Raw genomic sequence first — 21,376 nt, forward strand, 5'->3', positions numbered from 1 at the left:
GGTATGAGCTGCTCGCTATTCTTGTGGTTGGTTTTTGCTACCACAATTTTGCGAGCAGTTCTGGCTATAAAATAACCCAGTGACGTGCTCAATGACGCTGCTGTATTAATTATGCACACCCATAAAACGCCCGTTTTGACCTTTAAGCATGCCTGCGATCGGATCTCCACTCCCCGTTTTCAAGCACCTTCCCCTGTTACCACCCACATACGCCTCTTTCTGTCACTCAAATTATCAGGCATTCGCTATTTTGCGAGCACATGAATTTCGGCCGCACTGACTGGTTCGCGCATGCGTATAACGATCCGTACGCATGCGCAGTTGGGCAAACATCGCTCGGAGCGAACGAGCGGCCGCTTACGAGCGGCTCTGAATCAGACCCATAATTCCCACAGTAGTAGTGCACCTTTTACACAATGCCCACAGTAGTGCCCCTTATACGCAATGCCCACAGTGACCCCCAGATAATATAGAGAGTGCCGCAGTGTTCACCAAATAATGCAGAGAGTGCTGCAGTGTCCACCAGATAATATAGAGAGTGTCACAGTGAATGTCAGATAATGTAGGGAACATCGCAGGGACCGCTAGATAATGCAGAGCTTAGCAATGACCGTGAAATAAAGCATATAGCATAACAGTGACAGCCAAATAATGCAGAGCATTGCAGTGACCACCAGATAATGACCCACATATGACACGTAATATGAAAACACCCCTCACACACACAAACAATAATAATACCCATGCACACACATAAAGCCCCAACACAGACAGTGTTATTAACCCACCCAAGGAGAAAACAAATACACTCCCTCCCATTGCATAAGTATACCATTCCTATATAACATGATCACCCATCCATTAGCACTTACCTGGCAAGAAGGAGAAAGTGTTTCCCTGCAAAACTCCAGGGTACAGGAAGATAATTCAGAGAGACTGGGAAAGGGGTGGAGACTCGGGGCAAGAGTCTCAGGTTAGGGGCAGGGTCTTAGCCAGGAGGGAGTAGATAGGAATAGTCACACAGGGTAGAAGAGGGGCGGGCACTCAGTGTGAGAGGTGGGGTCTTGGCTAGGGAATATTTCCATTGAATATAGTCGGAGTAGTGACAGTCAGGAGGGGGCGGAGCCTCGCGTTGAAGGAGGAAATAGTGAGGGACAATGACAGGAAATTAAATAGGGCATAATACAGACAGGGTAGAGAATAGGAGGGGGTGGAGACCTCTCAGGCAGGATGGAGGGAGGGATCCCTGGGCATCCACACTGAGAAGCACAGGCAGCTGTACAGAGGACTCTTAATCAGCAGGGGGTGATTGGGTGAGGAGCATCTGAGGCTCGGCCGCTCTTCTCTGTAGCAGGCTGCCGCTGCCTGTCATACAGTGTGACAGGTGCAGCGGCAGCAGGACCAACTGACTGAGCAGCAGCTGCAGGGAGAGCGCCTCTACGACCTGGCCTCTCCCTGCAGTGCAGGCTATGCTGAGCGGGTTGCACCGGCCCTGGTCGTCTCTATCAGCCATAGCTAAATAATGTATTCTACAAATGTGGATATAATCTGCTCCCCCTCCATTCTCCCTCTTTTTAGAAAAACTTTTTCATGTTTTTACAAAAGGAGAGGTTTAACAAAAGATTTTTCAAAACATGGGAAAGTTACATAGAAACCCTTTCCCACTCACTGAAGGAACATATTTGGAAGTGTTTCAGAAACACCCTATGGTATGAAACGCGTGTATGTTTTCAAGACCCTCCGATTTCCCTCACTGCTGACTAGAATATGACTGATTTTAATCATAGTGAAAGTTTATTTTATATTTGTTACACGGGTATGGACAGGGGAAGAGTAGACAACATAGATTTGAATTCTCACCATAATTATTATGTTAATTTTTTATTTAACATTTATTTGGAATGTAATGATTGACTAACTTTAATGTATATTGGTTGTGTGTTCCAGAAATGTATAATGTTGTATTTCCATTGACTGTACTATAATTGATATTTCTTATGTTTGTACTGTAATTGATATGCTTCAATAAAGGAGAAAATTTGATTTAAAAAAGAAAAGAAAAATGACAAGGTCGTGCAGGAGATGCTGTCTGTGGGTCGAAATTTTTTCAAACATTTTTGGCATTCAGCAGCTGCATGTAGAAGATTTCAGCACCTGCAAGAACAGTTTTCCCATGCCACCAGCTGAAACAAGAGGAAGTAACAAGGTGGAATTCCACCCTTTATATGGTTCAGTGGATGGAGGAACAGTAAAAAGCCATCCAAAGTTATACAACGAGCCATGACATAGGGAGGATGTACTTTATTCCAGCGCAGTGGAGAATACTTTCCGTGTTGTGCAAGGTGCTGAAACCATCAGAAGTTGTCACCTGTGAAGTGAGTAAAGACACTGCCAGCTTGAGTCAGGTGATTCCCGTAATTAGACTTTTGGAAAAGCAGCTTGAGAAACAGAAGGAGGAGCTGAAACAAAGCTATTCCGCTATGTCAAACTTGTAGATCCTTTATTTTCTTTGCCAGGATCCAAGGGTTATCAGCATCATAAAATTGGATCAATACATTTTGATGACACTGCTTGACCCTAGGTTTAAGTCATACACTGTGTCTTTCTTTCCAACAGACACAGATCTGAAGAGATGCAAAAAGCTGTTTGTCAGCAAATTGTCAGCTGAAGCAACACGTGACACGGCTATGTCTCCTCCTTCAGTTTCTCCAGCAACTTCAGCTGCCTGGAAAAAAGTCAGCTTTCCTAAGAAACCCACTGGTGATGCAGATCAACACATCAACATTTTGACATCTGGTTGGGGCTAAAAGAATTGCCTAAAATTAGTGACACTTCTACTGCGACTCTACCTGATATGGTCACCATTCAAAGAATGGTGAAGTTTTATTTTAATGATAGCATACAAATAGGCATGTCAGACATTCCGTTTGACTACTAGCAGGAAAAAAAATGCAATGTGGAGGCCCTTGCACAAACTGGCTTTGCTTTACTTAAGCTGCCTACCCTCCAGTGTGTACTCAGAAAGGTTTTTCAGCACAGCCGTGAACCTTGTCAGCGATTGGCGTAGGAGGGTACTTCCTCAAAATGTGGAAAAGATGATGTTCATCAAAATGAACTACAAATTTCACAAGGAAGACTTTACTGGCAATTACATCAAAGTCCAGAGGCACATGTAATGGTGGATTCCAACGGGGAAGAATTAATATTGTGTGAAGATGATGTACACACTGATGAGGGTGAGGATGATAATGATGATGACATCTTTCCTCAGTAGAGCTAGTATGTACATAGAGATCATTGCCAGCAATGTCAGCTGCCCATTGATAGCTTGTTTTGTGAGGGCCCAAACAAACCAATCACTTCAGTCACAAGTGCCCTCTGCCTTCTTCCTCAACATTTTATGCCCTTGTTCTAGTTCTCTGATGTACAATTTACCATGTTGTAACAACTATCTGGTGCTGCAGAGTTCTCTGGTGCCTTATATACGAATATAAGCGATGAGGATTATGCCACATTTTCTTGAAAGCTTTTTATATTTAAATTTGTTAAATTGCCTACATTTCAAAATAGGTCATGGAAACGGAAATTGCTATATTCCAATTTCTACATAAGTATTGTGTTATATAATTAACTACTTCTAAGTATGCCTACAAATTAAATTGTACTGCTACTATATTACTATACGTACATCTGACTACATATATATGACTATTTCAATGACTCGCTGAACCAAGAGGGTTTCATGCTTGGGATATTTAAGAAATTCACCCCTGTCAGCACCTGCTCACCCTCATCATCTTTCAGTGCTCACAGACTGGCCTTGGTAGGCTAAATTGACAACATCTGTCTGCAGTGGTATACGTACAATATCCAGGCCGTATGTCCTGGAGGATCATGAGAGCGTCCCTCTCTCAAAATGCAGATGCATGATTGGGCTGATTGTGAGATTGATGCGGCCGATTTTACGTATAGCCTCTGCAGCCTGTTTGCTAGTGCACGTATTCACCCTTCCTATGCAAATTATCTGTCCATCTTCAGGAAAAGATCCATCTGAAACAGGGGTCCCGTCTCAGTACGCACACTCCAAATAAGCATGGGGTTTGACCTGCAAGAGCATAACACTCCCATGAGATGGATTAGTTCCCTGCGATCATTCAATCAACTTTTAAGTCATCAACAATTCACATACATAAACAGTCAATAAGATTACATCACATGTGCAGTCCGAAGAGTCATAAAAAATAAAATCACTAAACCTTCCTCAAGGACAGTAAGTATAATTTAGCATATTTATCGCTGTTGGGAAAAAACTGTGTTTTAATCGATTAGTGCAGCCTAAAATAGATCTATATCTTTTATTTGATGGCAACATAGCAAACACTCCATGGTTTGGGTGGGTAGGGGCATAGAGAGCCAGCCTGAAGGAGGCGTGGTCTAATCCCCTTCATGAAGATTAATATTTTTACAGCTCCACTAAGCGGCAATGCATGTGGGGGAGGGGGGTGCTGTGAGCCCCTAAGCCCAGTGCAAATCCAAAGGGGGGCGCGATCAGTGTGATCGCTCCCTACCCACAGGTAGAGGAGACTGCTGCTGTTCAGCAGCAGCGAGCAGTCACCCAATGCAGCCCTGCAGTGTGTGCTGGGCTGCTGAGAGTTATGAGGTGGGGGGGACAGCGTCAGACCCAAACCCCTCCAGCAAGCCCTGGCACAGGTAATTAATACCTCCCCTACCCCTCTCGGCACCCCTGTGAGTGGGACAAATTTCCAAGTATACTTTGCACTTTTTTGAAAACCTTTTTTCATATATCTCCTGCATACTCTGTAAATGTAAACCAATCACTTTACCAGCTGATTTAACAACCCTTTCAAGAGATTTGTGCTCGGTAACTGTTCAGTTACCAAACCACACAACAATCCCATAGGTTTAAACACTTTCAAAAATACAAGAATACAAACTTACTAAAATTTCCCTACGAAGTCCTAAGGCACGCATTTTCCTTAAAAAACAAACAAACGCTGCTGTGCCTTCTTGACTACCCCCTGACTAGGAACTCCGGTACAAATCCTTAGTAATATTAATAGAATTTCAAAGAATCCACTACCTCCACATTCTGGACCTCATTCAGAGTCGGTCGTAGTGGCCGCACGGTCGTACGCATCCGATGTTTTTCTTTCTGCGCCTGCGCACGGCTAGCTGTGCGCATGTGCGTACGAGCTCTACCAATGCAAAATACTGTCAGTCGTAGGGCTTCCGAAACAGAAGTGGCGAGCGAAAGTTGATTGACAGGAAAGTCCATTTGTGGGTGTATACGGGGCTGGTGGTCTGCAAACGGAGGTGTGCTTCAGCGTTTCCAGGCGTTTTAGGGGAGTGCATAAATTATCTGCTTCATACGACCATGAATTGCGGATGCATGACAACGTCACTCTACGAACAGGATGATCGTCCAGGCTAAGGTAGGCAAGAAGCGTCCGTAAGCCACAACAGTACAATCGTTAATCCGATGTTTCTAATTAGAACCACACAAACCAAGCAGCTAAGATTGGTGCATTGCAACTATTAACACTGCTAATTACCTTGTAAATGATTTCACTTGCGTGTGCATTAGGGAATTCATAACACAACTGTTTATTTGTGCTTTTTTAACTTATTTTTTTCGGGCATTTTTTAAACATATAGCATTGTGTTTTGTGTAGCAGCCTTTTCAGATACCATACTTTTTAAACCATGTATACATTGACATAGTTAAATATAGACATTTTGTTAATAAAATTTTGCTTATTTTTGGAAATTAGCCTTAAATCACAATTTTAGTTACAATTGTTAGGGCAACATTTGCCTATAAATAAAAATAAAAAATAAAAAACAATTCTAAAATGAAAATAAAAAAAGAGCTTGAGACATTGGTGACAAGAAATATGGGGACTGGACAAGAGGTGAGGGAGGAGATATCCAGGGCTACTTGCGTCATTTGGGCTGGCTCGGAGTAAGAAGTAAGCTACGGACAGCCGACTGGTGTGTACTCGCTGACTGGCCTGGCCAGAGGTAGATGGTATTTCCTCAGGCCTAGGCATAGGGCTCTCCATACTTGCGGGGGTGGCTGTTGGGCTGCCAGAGGTGGTGGTCCTGGGAGGAAGGGAGTCTCGCTCCATCATGGCAGGTGGGTTTGCCTGCTCCTGGGTATTGGCCCAACGATCTATGGCCCCAGCAATGGTCTCCAGGGCCACCGCCACCCTCACCAGAGTGGTCTCCATCCTCAGAAGAACACATCTGTTCTCCTGAGTTTGGGAGACCAACCTGGTGAGGAGAGGCACAGCTCGTTCCGATGGTTGCCCTGGAGTAGACTCCACAGGGTCCCCAGATGGAGTACTTGGATCCTCCCCTGCAGAGTCTTCATCTGTGCTGGACCCAGACCTGACCTCAGGAGCAGGCACTACCTCCTCTGAGTCTGGAAAAAAAAAAAACATTTGTATTTTTATAAAAAAAAACGCATACACGTTTTAGCTTTATACTTTTTTGAGTCCAAAAAAAATGTACATTCTTGCACATGTGGAGCGTTGAAGTCGGCCATGTCAGTGTCCATAGTGGACACGCTGACTATCTCCTCTTCCATCACACATCCCTGAGCCAACGTCTCCAACCTCGTTAAGGTCAGCTCCTCAGGGATGGGACCACCACCTGTCCCCGCAGCATGGTCCACCCTACTCCGTAGCTTCCTCTTCAGCTGGTATTTGAAATCAGTCCATCTGACAATGTGATTTGGCATTTTTTAAGGCTTAGTTTATTTAATTAAGATCTCGCTTTTGACTTCAGTACGCTCACAATATAATTTTCTTACCTTTTTTTGATGACTTTCATGGTTCTGTGGGTTGTCCCCACAGCCTTAACAGCCCTGGATATCTCCTCCCAAATCCTGTCTTTGGCTCCAGCCCCCATATTTTTTGGGCCATGGACAAGGTTATCCATTGTCATGGTCACCAATGTCTCAAGCTCTAGCCTTGAAAATGGTGGATTTCTGGGCCTTGGCCTGCTTGGCACCGCCTCCTCCTCCTCTGGTGGTGGATTCCAAGCACCTACAATATTTTTTAATTTTGATAAATTAAAAAATGCATTTTTGAAAGATATGAACTGTTATTGTGTTTTTAAAAAAATGTGTTTAACACTTACCTGCCTCATTTGGCCTCTGCCCACCATGCTCCTCGCTTGCCATTTTTAAAACTTGTGAGAGAGCATGAAGAATAGTGCTTTTGATGACTATTTTATAGATGTGAGCGCATCCCTGGATTGTTTACCCGTGCATCCCTATTTGCCTACCTACAATGCACACCTTGCCTGCATTCCGTAATCACTACGTGGGTTGTCCGAGATGTGAGCGCATCCCCGGATTGGTTACCCATGCATCCCTATTTGCCTACGTACAATGCACACCTTGCCTGCATTCCGTAATCACTGGGTGGGTTGTCCGAGATGTATGCGCATCCTTGGATTGGTTACCCATGCATCCCTATTTGCCTATGTACAATGCACACCTTCCCTGCATTCCGTAATCACTGGGTGTGTTGTCCGAGATGTGAGTGCATCTCGGGATTGGTTACCCGTGCATCCATATTTGCCTCTGTTCAATGCACACCTTGCCTGCATTATTCAATCATTGTGGTTTTTTGGCCTTATTTAAGGCAAAGCCAAATGTTCCCTTACTTGTGGGTTGTAGTTGGAGTGATTTGTGGTGCAGGAAGGGATTGCTAGTGTTTACAGTGTTTGGAGTTGTTTGAGTGGTGCTTGTGTGTGTTGTTTGAGTGGTGCTTGTGTGTGTTGTTTGAGTGGTGCTTGTGTTTTTTTTTGGGGGGGGTTTGTTTGTTTATTTTTTGGGGTTCCAGTTTTTGTTGTTTTTTTGTTTTTTGGGGGGTGGGTTTTTTAGTTGTTTTTTTTGGGGGTTCCATTTTTTGTTGGGTTTTTTTGTTTTTTTGGGGGGGTGGGTTTTTTTTTGTTAGTCCATAAATTTAACAAACCCGGTTACTTTGTGTGTTTGGGTGGACGTGTTTTTGGAGGAACAAAATAACAACGTTCTTTGCAGACTCCAGTAAGTGTGCCAGCCTACTGCAAGCTGTGTTTTTTATTTTTGGGAACTTAAAACCAAAAAAAGGACATTATTCAAACAATTATTGTCATGTTATATTGTTTTGTTTTAGGTGTTTAACAGTCCAGTTTGTACTGGATTCAGGTAAGTGTCTATTTTTAAAAACCTAAAAGTTTGTCGTATTTAATAATAAAGTGTTTTATGCTGTCTTTTTTATATTTAATAATGCATTTGTGGTTTTTATTGATAAAACAATAATTAATTTTTCATTTTTTTATATTACCCAATTTCAAAGTTAAGGATTGTTTTAACAATAATAGTAGTAATAGACGTGTTTTTTTTCTAAATATTATTTTCTTTTTCTTCCATAAAATAAAAACCCGTACACAAACAACACCTGTAGGGGTTCCCGAAGATGGCACAGCCCGACCCTGTAAGAATATGCACCATTATTACTAAGCAAAGTATTTTTGGAAAAATATTGAAAATTCTTTCTCAACACCACTTATTTTTTTAAATTCTAACTTTACAGAGCGATGTGGGCCAGCTAATAGTGGCCATGTTGCCCCCCACCAACCTTCCTCATCCTCCTGGGCGTAGGCATAGGAGGCGTGCAAGGGCCAAGATATATATAACACGTGTCACCCTTTTTGGAATGCCTGATGATGTGGTTGTAAACACTTATCGCCTGCCTCCAAATATTATCCTAGACACTCTTTCAATAATAAAGAATGATCTAGAAAGTCAGATTAACATTCCTACAGCAATCACACCACTTACACAGTTGTTGGCTGTATTACATTTCTGCACCTCAAGGTCCTTCCAAACCACTGTGGGGCTGGTGGGTGGCCTCTCCCAGCCCTCATTTTCACGGATACTGAGGCATGTGCTAGATGCATTCTTCAATCATATAGCAAATTTTATTAGTATGCCTTTGTATACGGAAGCCCTTGATGTGGTAAAGCAGAAGTTTTTTGAGATTGCAGGCTTTCCACACGTCAAAGGGGTAGTGGAGGGCACTCACATAGCACTTCAGCCCCCTGCATGCAGGGAACAAATCTATAGGAACCGTAAACATTTCCATTCGCTAAATGTAATGGTGCTACGTGATGCCTCCCTCCAGATCCTCTCCCTGAATGCCAAATTTCCAGGCTGCAGCCATGATGCATACGTGATCCAGCATTCAGGGATTTGGCCAAAGTTAAGCACACTGCAAGCTGGTGACATGTGGCTTCTTGGTAAGTATAAATCCAGTATGTAGCTATAGTAATAGTGTAAACATGTTTTCATTGACAATTTATGGATCTTTTGGTGTCCCATTTCCATCAGGTGACAGTGGATATCCTTGCATGCCCTGGCTGCTGGCTCCTTATTTGAATCCCACACCAGGGCCACAAACTCAATATAATGCCGCATTTACTGCCACCAGGCAGGTGGTGGAGCGCTGTATCGGCCTTTTAAAGGGCCGGTTCCGGTGTCTCCATCACTCTGGTGGTGCACTCATGTACTCGCCGGATATGGTTTCTCGCATTGTGGTCCTGTGTGGGATTTTACACAACATTGCAATAAGGAGTCGAGTACCCATGCAGCCAGAGGATGGACCCTCGGAGGAAGGTGTTGTGATGCTGTCGGGGGGGGGCCAGACGCGATTCTGTGGTTTCAAGATTTATTAGGTAATAATTTTTTAGTTTATTTTTAATTTTACACTTAGAGCAAATGTATTTTAAGGTGAACCTATTTTTTTTCTCAAAAATCAAACACTTTCCGAAACTGAAAAACTAATGGAACCCATTGGCAATACCCTGTACTGTTTTTGGACAACTAACATAATTTTTCCGGATATACCACCACATGTTTAGTTAATTTTGATTACATTTTTGTATTTTGTCTGTTAAAAAAGAAATATTATGTTTGAGTTTAGCTTTTGTTGTTTATGTCTGACAAAGCAAGATATTTTATTTTATAAAAACCTGAGGCCATTTTTTTGTGTGATTAAAAGCATGTTGGCAACATGTTTGTTATTTAATAAATGTTTTAACCAACAAAAAGGTTTGGTGACTGTAAATGTATTTTGAAACCAATTTGAAGTGGATAATGTAGGGCAACCCCAAACAAAAAACTAAAAAAACATTACTGCAAATGTTCTTAAGGTTAAAATAATCATTTTTGTATTAGTTACACTATGAAAAGGCACTCAGCTTTGTTAACAAAGTATTTGAAATGCAGAATTACACCATTTAATTTTTATGAAACAAGAGGACAAATGTTTTTAGAACAAAAACTTTACTGGAAATGTAAACATTTTGAAATGTACAAAGGGAGCAAAAAACTAAACCCGCTCCAGACTCCCCACAATACGCTGTAGGCAGCAGTAGGCCTCCAATAGATGGCCACTTGTTCGAGTGAGCTCCTCTCGTATTCCAACAAGTATGGTGGTTAGATCTGTGGACAGAAAAATTTATTTGTAGGTTAAAAACATCTAAAAACTGACCCACATTTTAACATTAAACATTATTCAATGTCCCAAACAGTGGGTAGACACAATGATGTTAGGGTGTGTTCTAAAGTTTACTCCACACAACATTATTATTATGTCGAAACTTTTATGGTGTAAAAACACTTTGAAACCCTAACTATGTGGCATAATCAAAAATACCCTAGGATGATTTATAAACAACTGGGAGGTGTATTCCTGTCATGATGGCCATATCCTTAAAACACACTGCACGTATTCACTTCTAGAATGTTCTTGATAATCCAAAACTACAATGTGTTTGTTTGCTATGGCTAACATCACTTTTCCTAATGAAGTTACATCTTAGTACATTTTAAACACAGTGTACACAACATTAACCAGGTTAGTCTGGTTCCTATCACCTTCCCAAGTTCTGTGACATGTTTTATTTAAATCTAAAATACAAATCAAAATGTAATAAATTTTGACACAAAAAAAGCATTTTGTAAACTCCAAAAGGCATACATTTTTGGGCACCCCCCCAAAAAAAGGGCCCAGGCCATACATGCCTACCCTCCCGGTTTTCGCGGGAGGCTCCCGATTTTTCGGGTAACCCCCCGCACCCCCGGAAGGGTAGGCAATTCTTCCGCATTCTGCCCACTTCCTAGTGAAGTGGGCAGAATTAGGAGAATACCCGCGGCAATCGTGGGTCTCCGTGAAGGGGGTGGGGCTTAAGCTGTGATTCGGCATGAATCACAGCATTTGGCCCCACCCCCTATGTAAATTCTGCCCAATCGCGCCAATTTTACCGCGAGGGGGCGGGGCTTAATGACGCAAATCGTCAAGCCCCGCCCCCGTCGGCCCCCTGCTGCTTCTCTTACCCGGGCTTCTCCCGGGAAGAGAATATTAAAGGTAGGCAACCCTGGCCCAGGCACAAAACATAACCACAAAATATTGAGTAACAGGATTACTGCACAATGATTATGACGCCCATACTGTAAAAATAAAAACAAACACACAGCCAAAATATAAAAAAAACATGGATGATAACATCACTCAAAAAAAAAAAAAAAGGCAAAAAACATAATATTAAAAAACAGAGCCTGGCAACGAAGCAACCATACCATCAGAGCCTGGCAAGGAAGCACCCGATGGAGATGGTGCTGGAGATGGAGATAGAGTTGAAGTTGGTGGAATGGTGGGAGGGGAAATGGACTGAAAAAAATCAAAGGGAGGGGATATTTGGGTTGAGGACTCGGGCATGGGAGTGGTGATTTGGGATGAGTGGACAGGGGACGGAGGAATACTAGGGCAGTTTTGGAAGAGGGAGGGTTACTGGGGGAGTATGGTGGTGGGGAGGGAGGGCTGGGTTGAGCGGATGGGGAAGGTGAGGTGGAGGGCTACAGGTTGGGACCTGCATTGCGGCCAAATCTGCGGGCCCTTCTCTGTCTCCGCTGTGGTTCTAAAATGTAAAGATAATAAAAAAATCTAAGTTTAGTTTTCACTTTCGGCTACACAATACAAGTACACTTTACACATTCAGGACAATAGGGACAACAAACATGAGGGTTTGTTTACATTTAATAAAAGAATTGGAAAAGGAACAGACAATTGTAACATTTATACAAACGCATACTTACGTCTGCGTAATCACGCCCGTAAATTAGCCAAAAGGACTGGCGACCGGCGGCGCAAATCGGACCACCGCCTCTCTAGTTGCGCTATATTGCGCCGAAATCCCGCGTGGTGAAGGGCTCTCCTCACCTCCGCATAGGCCGCACGCTTTAAGCGGTTGGAATGGGAGGCTGGGCGTTTGTAAGCCACCTGTCCAAAATATTTACGAGGATAGATAATTCCCGACGGGTAAAGGCTGTTGCTCTCATGATGGCAATGGCAGATTTTACAGAAAACATAAATATACATGGGGTAAAATAAAGATGATTGGCTAAAATATTTACTCAGTTTCCTAAAAAGAAACACTATTGGACAATCCTTTAATCATGTGACCCGAAAAATAAGGTCAGATTTGATTGGATAAAACACGCAGTGTGCAATTGCAAACATAAGAGTGCAAATGATTCTAACGCAAAATGCACATGTATTTTTAAAGTTAACACAATTAGTAACAGTACATTCACAGATAATAAATCTTACTTTGTTTTGGAATTTTATAAAAAAAAACGAGAACGGGGAAAACCCCCACAAAAAAAACAATAAAGTTTATTGACACATTAAAAAAAACTGAATAAAAAGAACAGCAAGAGTTAAACACTCTTAATTAGATAATTGACAACAAGCTAATAACAAGCTGTTCGATAGTCCATGTAAACATGACATGTGACCATCAATACAACACATATGGCCGCAACCATCGCAACATAATTAGCACACAGCGACTGACAGCGCTTGACTACGACAGTCTCGTTCATTCGATCAGATCAGTCGGTAGCTAGAGGAGGTGCAGTGCTAACGAATGGGCATCACTTTGTTTACGATCGACCAGCCGTACGAACGCTTCCGTTTATGATTTTGCGGCCGTAGCCCGTACCACCGTGCGGCCGCTACGACCGACTCTGAATGAGGTCCTCGGTCCATCCAGAACGAATAGGCAATATTCCTGTTTATTCTGTTTTCGAAAATCTTCTTTATTTTTTTATCATTCAAAAAGTTCCACTTTTCAAACCTTAAAATTTCAGATCTATGGGCCTCATTCAGACCCGGACGCTAAGCCGTGGACGTATGCTATGGACGATTGTCGCCCGTCTGCGCATCACAGTGTGCGTGCGTGAACCAGTCATTGCGATCTGGAATAGTGCCCTCTAAACACAAAGACTGAGCGCTACTTTGAGTAACAGATAGCGCCGTTTGTGGGTGGTAACAGGGGAAGGTGCTTGTGAATGGGGGAGAGGTGCTGTGAATGCAGGCGTGTCTGGGTGTCAAAACGGGGTTTTAGGGGTGTGCATAATTAGCAACGAAGTGTAATTGTACACGTCACTTGGTTGTATTTCAGCCTGCAGTGATCGCAGTGCTTGCGGCGGGTTAGGATCTACCTCACGCGCTGCGTGCAGCTCCGATGGCTTTCGATGGTTCTGATTAATCATACACTTCCTGGAGATGACTGTGTTAAGAAAGAAAAGTGGGTGTCTTTATACCAGCGTACGCTCACTCTGCCATCGCTCTCTAAGACATAGACACCAAACTGCAATCGCAGAATTTGCATAGCCGGCCCCTTTTGGCAGCGAGAGAGCGCAGCTTAGCGTCCCATCTGAATCGACCCCTGTATTCTGTCTCATAATTTTTCCTAATTTTACCAATAATAGCAATATCATCCGCAAATTTAATTATGTGGATGGAATCGGAACCAGATACACAGTCATAAGTAAACAGGGAGTATAACAAGGGACTCAGTGGGTGGGATGTATTAACCTTACGGAGTACATCCCGCCAGACATTGCATTGTTACTCATCGCATATGCACTAACATATGCGATCAGTACCGCAAAGGAAAGCACTTCCGATAAGAGCTGTCCTTTGCGATCAGCTATGTGGACTTCCGTGGTTATGACCCGGGAGTCCATCTGCACATGCTTAAAGTGATGCGGCAGCCATGAAGCATGCTGGGAACCCCCATACCAGCGCGATACGGCAGAAGCCCATAGGATTCTATAGGGTAATGCCAACAAAAGCTAGCATTAACCTCCGCATCCATTTATAAACATCCCGGACAGGGTCTGATTCAGCTGGGATTGCAGTTTCTAATACGCACGCAATCGGCCGATTGTTACGTTGTGCGGATGTGTATGCACAGACCTATCGCAGAGTGATAGAAAGGAAATGCCGTTTGTGGGTGGTGACGGGGGTGGTTGGCGAAACACAGATGTGCCAGTGCGTTTGAACGCCATTGCATGGGTGTGCATAAATTATTCACTGCAATGCCATACGCAGCCTGAGGCCTGATAGCGTGCGATGAAGTTAGCAATTTTTGAGTAAGATCAGAGCTTATGCAAGTGTGCGTGAGACTGCGATGGTACTCGATTGTACCAATGTTTTTGCAGTCTTGCTAAACATTACGGATGTGTGTAAGGTAAAGTGGGCATCCTTATGTAGTGCTGCGGCATAGCGATCGCAATTAATTAGCATACTATCGCAGTTGAACTGCGTGCGTTATCGCAGCTGCGATCGCAACAGCAATCCTTGCTGAATCAGGCCCTCAGCACACATCCTTGTGGGACCCCGGTACTGATCACAATTTCACTAGACAGGGAATTATGCATAACCTGTGGCATGTTTATTAGAAGATCCATTTACAAACAAAATTATCAAGGAAATCTCCTGGTATCCACCCAGCTGCCATCCAGAAACTTCCATTTTAATGGAAAGAATAATCAATTGTGGCTTAGCATGGTGCAGTGTATATGCAGTCTGCAAATGCTTTCTGCGGCACATTCGCAGTTTACAGATATCCATAGGATCCATTTGCATTTGGACTTCTTGTGTTCAACATGGAATCACTGCTTGAATTGTTACAGTTCTGCTAGTTGTGAAGGGGGGAAGGGGGATGTAGGAGGCTTACCCCGCTATTATTTATTTTTTACTATTTATAACTTTATTTGTGTTCTCTTGTAAGGTACACAGGGAAATGTACATTTAAGTCCCATATTATTATTGTATGTTTATTAACAGCCTAGTGGTACTGTCCAAAGTCAATGATTTTCTCTTGGCCAAATTCAGGGGCTACTTCTCCCTCCTCATCCTCCTGGACCTCTCTTCAGCCTTTCACACTGTGGATCACCCTCTCCAACTGCGCACCCTGCAGACCATGGGCCTCTATGACACTGTCCTTTCTTGGTTTACCTCCTACCTTGCTGACCAGTTCCTCTCTGTCCTACCTCTAGCTCCACTTCCCCCCCTGTTGGCATCCCCCAGAGTTCTGACTTTGGCCCTCTACTCTTTTCTCTGTACACCTACTCTCTGGGTGAACTCATCGGTTCCTTTGGCCTCCAGTATCACCTCTATGCTGATGACTCTCAACTCTACCTCTTCTCTCCTGATCCCTCCCCTTCCCTCCTCTCTTGGGTGTCCAGTTGCCTCTCTGCCTTCTCTTCCTGGATGTCCACGTGCTTCCTCAAACTCAACATGGCCAAAATTATACTCATTGTCTTCCCTCCATCTAGAGTTACCTCTGTTCCCCAACTCCACTGCCTGGGAGTCATTCTTGACTCTTCTCTCTCCTTCACCCCCCACATTCTGGACCTCATTCAGAGTCGGTCGTTGCGGCCGCACGGTCGTAAGGGAAAAGGGGCCGGATATGCAAATGATGCACTCGCAAGTTGCGTCCTTAAGATCGGATCGTTAGCTGGCCGACCAAGGGGAGGATGCGGCCATAAGACAAAAAATACGCCCCCTTCTCGTACACATTACACATCATCTCCGGCCATATAATGATTAATCGAGACCATCGGTAACCATCGGAACTGGTCGTAGAGGTTGACCATACCCTCTCTTAAGCACTACGATCAGGTCAGTGTACAAACCACCCATGTCACGTGTGCCATGACACTACTTTGTTAATTATGCACTCCCATAAAACGCCGTTCGCATAATTAGGCACGCCTGCGTTCGGATCTCCACTCCCCCGTTTTCAAGCACCTTCCCCTGTTACCACCCACAAACGCCTCATTCTGTCACTCAAACTACCGACCTGGCTGTGTTCAAGGAGAGAGAAATTTCTGATCGTAGCAGCTAGTTTGCGCACGTGCATTGCGAACTTTACGCATGCGCAGTTTAGCGAACATCGGTACCGTGCAGCCGCAACGACTGACTCTGAATGAGGTCCTCAATCTCTTGTTCCAGCTCCACAGCATCAGACCCTTCCTCTCCCAGGATGCCACCAAAACTATTGTCCACTTATTGATCATCTCTGGCATCGACTAATGCAACCTTCTCACTGGACTCCCCTGCTCCCATCTTGCTCCTCTCCAATCTCCCGCTGCTACACATCTGCTTTCCACCTCTGCCAATCCCTTCACTGGCCCCTCTTCCCCTACAGAATCCTTTTCAAACTCCTAACCATCACATACAAGGCCCTTTCCATCTCCACAGCTCCCTACATTTCCATCCACATCTCCTTATGCACTCCCTTCCGCCCTCTCCAGTCGGCCAATGGAGTTACCACATCTCACTCCAGAATCGAAGATTCTCCAGTGCTGCCCTCCACCCTTGGAACAATCTCCCTCATTTTATCAGACTCCCAGCCTGCCTTACTTCATGCGGGTACTGAAAACTCACCTGTTTATAAAAGCTTATCTGTCCACCATGTAGTCTACCTCACCCTCTTGAAGCTTTGAATTCTCTCACCCCTGCTGCTGCCCTTAGCTCCCTATACACTGTCTCACTCCTTATATCTTCCGCTTGCCCCACCCTTCCCATTAGACTGTAAACTCCATAAGCAGGGCCCTCCTCCCTCCTGTTCTCATAAGCTACGTCTCTTGTATACTAGCTACACAACTACACTTTCTCCTTGGGCTCTCTACCCCTGGACTCCACTCCTACAACCTAGACCTGTTGTATGCGCCCATGCCAATGGCTACAGGTTTCAGCTTATGCTAAATATATCCATTGCACCTCTTGCATCAGTGGCTGTGTTGAGATTTGTAGTGCTAATTGTTACTTGTCCACTGTACTGTACTGTACTGTACAGTTTTACCCTGCACTGTTTTATTATTTTGCCCTCTGTACTGCTCTGCGGACCACGTGTGGTGCCCTATAAATAACGTGTATTAATAATAATAATAATAATAATAATAGTAGTAATAATAACACTGTAAAATAGAACATTTATTCCTGTTTCTGTTTTGCACACTTTTTAACATGTAAATGTTATTTACACATCCTTATTGCTTCCGTTATTGTTAATGCAGTAGATGTAAGTTTTGAAGTGCAGCTGTCATTAAACATGTTGGAGGGAGCCATTTTGTGGCCTAAACCAAAATTTATGAGAATGCAGTTTATAAACTCACCAAGTGATTTGATAAACTGAAGATCAGCTTTAAAGATTGAAGGTATCAGCTTTAAAGATTGAAGATCAGCTTTAACGATCGAAGGCAACACGATCTAAAAATAAATGCTAACATTGCACACTAGTATAGAGCTTCAACCGCTATGAAATGCACATTATAGGGGTCATTCAGACCCGGTCACAAGCGTTGAGCGCTCGCAACCGGATCGATGTTCCCCCACTGGGCATGCGCACGTCGGAGCCGGCTCCAATGTGCGCATGCGCAAGATCCGGCTAGCAACGGGCGCTCCGTCGCTAGGGGTCTCGCACCAAAGGGGGCGAGCTGTCGATGGTGAGTGACAGCTTGCCCCGTTTGGGAGGCGGGCAGGGGGCATGACCGGCCAAATGGAGGCGTTCTGAAGGAACGCTTGCCATTTGGGGGCAACCCCACTGACATCAGCAGTGATGTCAGTGGGGAGCTTCCGGCTTGATCAGAGCAGGAATCTCCCTGGGGCTTGCAAGTGCCGAGACACAACCTTAGGGTCTCATCGGAAGCCCCGATGGTCGCTATGGTCTTGACCATCGCGACCATCACCCTGGTCGGTCGCTAGAGAGCTGTGGGTGGTAACCCACAGCTTAGCGATAGACCAAGAGGCGGCACTACAAGATGCAAGCGGCCGCCCTCATTCAGAGCGACCGCTTGCATCTAACGACCGCCTCTGAATGAGGTCCTATGTGTGATCCAGGTAATGCTGGGAAGTTCCATTCTTTGCTTATTTGCCAGCTATTACGAATTGTCAAGGACAGTCCCAGGTTTTAAAGATACAGCGCTATTTTTCTGAGTTGGGAATTAGGTAAGAAAGAGCATGTAACTGTGCACTTGGGTAAAACCATGTTGCACTGCAAGTGGGCAGATTTAAAATGTGCAGAGAGATTTAGATGTGTTCAAACTGAAATGTAATTTGCAGTGTAAAAATAAAGCTGTCCAGCATTTGTGGGCTACATGCAACAGCAGCCAGTATTTACCCTGCATGCAAAATAATAACTGTATTTGCACCCTTTGCATTACATGGTTTGTCCAGATACAAAGTTACTTGCTCTTTCTTCATTTATACTCAACTCAGAATCAGGCCCTAAAATGTATACAATTGCTAATTTAATCTATTATGCAAATTCACGCTATCCATTCTAATACTACTTGTAAGTTAACATTTAAGGAATTGAAGTATATAAAATGCGAATAAATCATGTGAGAATTACGGGACTGATTCATTACGGATCGCTATTGCGATCGCAGCTGCGATTACGCACGCAGACCCACTGCGAAAATATGCTAATGTTGCAATCGTAATGCCGTCGCAGCCTAACATAAGGATGCCCACTTCCACTTACTCACATCCGTAATACTTAGCAATATAGCTAAACCATTGGTAACATCAAGTACCATCGCAACCTCACGCACAGTTGCGCAAGGTCTGACCCTACTTATAAATTGCTAACCTTGTCGCACGCAGTGAGAGTTCAAGCAGCGTATACCATCGCAGTGGCTAATTTATGCACTCCCCTGTAACGGCGTTCAAACACACTGACATGCCTGCGTTTCTCCGACCACGCCCCTGTCACCACCCCCAAACGGTACTTCCTGTCAATCATACTCCGTAGTCACTGTGATCTCAATGTGTGATCGCAGTGCAGTCTTCGCGTACGTGCATTGCGATGCATACGCATGCGTAGAACACAACAATCTACCGACTGCGTGCGTAATCTCACTTGTGATCGGTAATGAATCAGGCCCTAAATCATTAAACATGTCATATTTGGTAACATTATGACACATATAAACCTATATAACAATAGTCCTCTAGATGTCACAGGGTAGTTTCTTATCACACAGTCACTGTAATACTCAGGGTTGCTATAATATCCCTTTAACCAGGGAAACTTAGGGGTAACTTACTAAGATTTGTGTTGTTCCGAGATTGCAATCTCGGGTGAAAATATCACTTTTTTTGCTTATTGGGAATTTACTATTATTAAACTTGGGTGATTTTTTTCATCCTTTGGGGATGAAATCAGGAGTGTTAATACTTTTCATTCACTTCAGCATAAATCGTGAATATATCGTTTTGCTGTATTTGCCCGTTTTTGCTGTTAAATCGGAGACTAAATAGAAGTTGCAAATGCACCACCTGCTGAGCTGCGAGTTTCCATCAAACATACACAGATCAGTGTGATTTGTGTATGTTTAATATTCAAAACATTGTTTTAAGGGTTAATTTAAAAAAAAATGATTTAGGGTCCCCCCCCCAAAAAAAAAAGCATGACCAGCCCTGGACTGGTCAGCCAGTCCTGGTTCTTAAAATTTCAGGGGAAAAAACATGAGGATTCCCCCATAGTTTAGTAACCAGCACCTGGCTGCAGGGCCAATCTTGGTTTTAAATATAGGGGGGAAAAATGCATAGGGGTCCCCCTATATTTAAAACCAGCACCAGACCCAAACCGACCGGGGTGTAATGCCACAGCCAGGAGACCCTATCACCGGGTCTCCGGGGCCAAAGCATTAACACCCCAAGCCAGTCAGCCCAAGCCGGGGATCTCAGGGGAGGTGGGGACCCCCTCAAAGTGGGGTCCCCCTCTCCTAATACCCCAGGCTTAGGCTGATGCCCGGGGCTCTTCCCCGCACCGCTGGGCTGTGGGTACGGGGGTAATAATGTGGTATATAGTTCAAAACTATTGTAATTTACAGTGGAACTACAGGTGCCAGCATGCCTGCCCTTTGGCACTTGTGGAACTACCAGTGCCAGCAGGTGGCCGGCACCCATATCCCCACTGTAAATTAAACAGTTAAAAAAACACAAGACACACACACCGTCTAAAGTACAACTTTATTACATACCTACCTACCTCACTCACGCACTTACCTGCTGCATGCTGGCATGTCCCCTTGTCCATGTAAAATCCAATGGGAGTACCTGGAATAAAGATCCCATACTCACCTCCATCCTGGCGCCGCTGTCCGTAGCATCCCCGGAATTGGAAAAAAAACAAAACGACTGACCCGATCCAAAGCGGAAAGTATTGGTATGTGTGTTGTCACACATACCAATACATCGCAAATGACAGGTGCCAGGCCACTTCGGGAAATCCCACGGCCCGCCAGCAAATCAGAGGCCGCTTAACATATAGCGACCGCTCATTGACTGGTTACACGTGGGTCCCAGCCAATGATCATCCGCTCCTAGCGGCCCGTGTGAAATACAGATGATAGCATTCATCTGTCATTTCGCAAAGTGTAAGTATACGAGGTCTGTCTAAAAAGTTTGGTGAATGGTCTGGTATATCTGTATGCAAAGCTTGCAACAAGGTTGCTCATGCACGCTGACATGCATGGACATGTCTGGACCTGCCCCCAGTCGGGGTTTGCCCGAGGCAGCCACCGCACTGCCATTGCATTAATTTCAACAGTGTCCCTAGCAGTGTGCGTCGAACAGCAATGGAGCAACGACTGCATCCCTCACACTGCAAGCACTGCAACACTGCATCCCTCACACTGCAAGCACTGCATCCATACACTGCAACTACTGCATCCCTCACACTTCAAGCACTGCATCCATACACTGCAACCACTGCATCCCTCACACTGCATGCACTGCACCCCATACTTGCCTACCTTTTCCTTGTCCTCCTCGGGAGAAGCCTGGGGAGAACAAGCAGGTGGGCTGTCATAGGGACGGGGCCTGATGAGTCTCGTCATGGGGTTTTAGGAGAGGGGGTACCACTTTTTTGGGGGTCCCCACCTCCCCTGAGGTCCCCGGCTTGGGCTGACCGGCTTGGGGTATTTAAAAACGGG

The sequence above is a fragment of the Taudactylus pleione genome, unplaced genomic scaffold (assembly GCF_031769625.1).
Source record: "Taudactylus pleione unplaced genomic scaffold, aTauple2 ptg000069l, whole genome shotgun sequence".
NCBI classification, from domain to species: Eukaryota; Metazoa; Chordata; class Amphibia; order Anura; family Myobatrachidae; genus Taudactylus; species Taudactylus pleione.